This window comes from Ornithodoros turicata, chromosome 1, assembly GCF_037126465.1.
Source record: "Ornithodoros turicata isolate Travis chromosome 1, ASM3712646v1, whole genome shotgun sequence".
NCBI lineage: Eukaryota > Metazoa > Arthropoda > Arachnida > Ixodida > Argasidae > Ornithodoros > Ornithodoros turicata.
In genome coordinates this window covers 117,548,504-117,550,066 of record NC_088201.1, presented here as the reverse complement: position 1 = coordinate 117,550,066, position 1,563 = coordinate 117,548,504, and positions in this window count along the sequence as shown.

Genomic DNA, 1,563 nt, shown 5'->3' with positions numbered 1-1,563 from the left:
ACGCACATCGATCGACTGGAACTGCCTTCCCGGCTCCCTGACTGCTACCTCTTCGTCTCAGTTGTTTAAAAATGCGGTATGTGTGCACTATTCGAATGATTGACTGCTGTGTGAAATGCCAACCTTTAGTGTCTTCCATTTATGTGCTATGCTCAATAACCATTCTGTACACCACTCCCCTCTGAAATGCGTATGCCCTGAGGGTAAAAATAAATAAATAAATAAATAAATAATAAACCCGCCAGTGAGTTAAAAGTTAACGATCGGTATGAAGTGAAATTTTGAAATCCGCTCTCCTAATTTAGGACCAACATCGTCAAATTTAGTGATGTCAACATTGGCAGCTAGACACAAGTCACTTTCCGATCCAAAGCTGGCAGGAAGTCGTGCACAAACAGCTGTTACTTCCAGCAACAGAAACGACGCTGATTGTGCGTATTACTTTTAATACAGCCCCTAGTGCCTCTGTTATACATCACTAACAATAGTTCGTGCTGTGCTGCCGTTACTGGTTCTGATTGATACATTTAACGACTTGCTGCACACTACAGTGATCGCCGGTACTTGTGAACGAGCTTTGTGTTCCTCGATTACTGTTAAGTGTTTCCTGTTAAAAATGCATCCATCGTGTTTGTCTACTAAACTAAACGGAGGTCACAATAGGGAGGGGAGGTTCCATGGAGCTGTTATACCTCCATGTGCCTTACAGCTATACAGCGGGGTATGGTACATGTTACCCAGCATGTAAAGGCACAAATATCAAGCACGTAGCTCGCCTTTGAAATGCTATGAGTGACATTCCAAAATAGTAGCATTGAGAGGGTACCTGGAGTTATATGTTGGATGTCCCAGTGCATTAACAAGGTACAATATTTCAGATCCGACTCTGGAAAGGGCACCATATGGAGGGAGCTCTAGATCCCCTTGGAAGCTTGATTTGCTTGCCAAGAAAGATGCAAGCCCCATAGGAAAGCACTATTGTGTTCTGTCATTATGAAAGCACTAATGTTTTTTGGAAATCACTATGAGCATGCATGTTTCTTGGCGCAATTTTGTGCTGGTGAGATCTGGCTATGCTTATCGGCTTCAATGCAGAGTGCTGCTATATATGTCGACTGGAAGAAATTTTGACAAAAAAGCGTGTATTTAGGATATCAGACTTGGTTTTTCGATAAAAGTACAGGTAGAAATATCCCGCAGAGGCATACAAGGAAATATTGTGAGCAGTGTTCTGTGTCGACGAATTTGTATGGACAAATAAGAGCCTTCACGGGGGCATATAAACACAACACTAGAGTGTCAAACAGCCCATGTAGTCATGATGTCGATACCACTGTCAGGTGTGTGCAGATGCTGCGTCCAAAATTGTGAGCAGGTTTCACCTTGCCGGTTGAGGAGAAAATCCACAGAGAAGTGAAGGTCTCAAAGGACGTACATGTAAGTACATGTGTAGCTAAAATGTGTGCTCTCCAATTACATATTCATCTCCTCTGCGCTTTGGCTTAGTTGGAAAGGTATCTACAGCTCTTCCTTGCGAAAAAAAAAGAAGAAGAAAGTGACTAA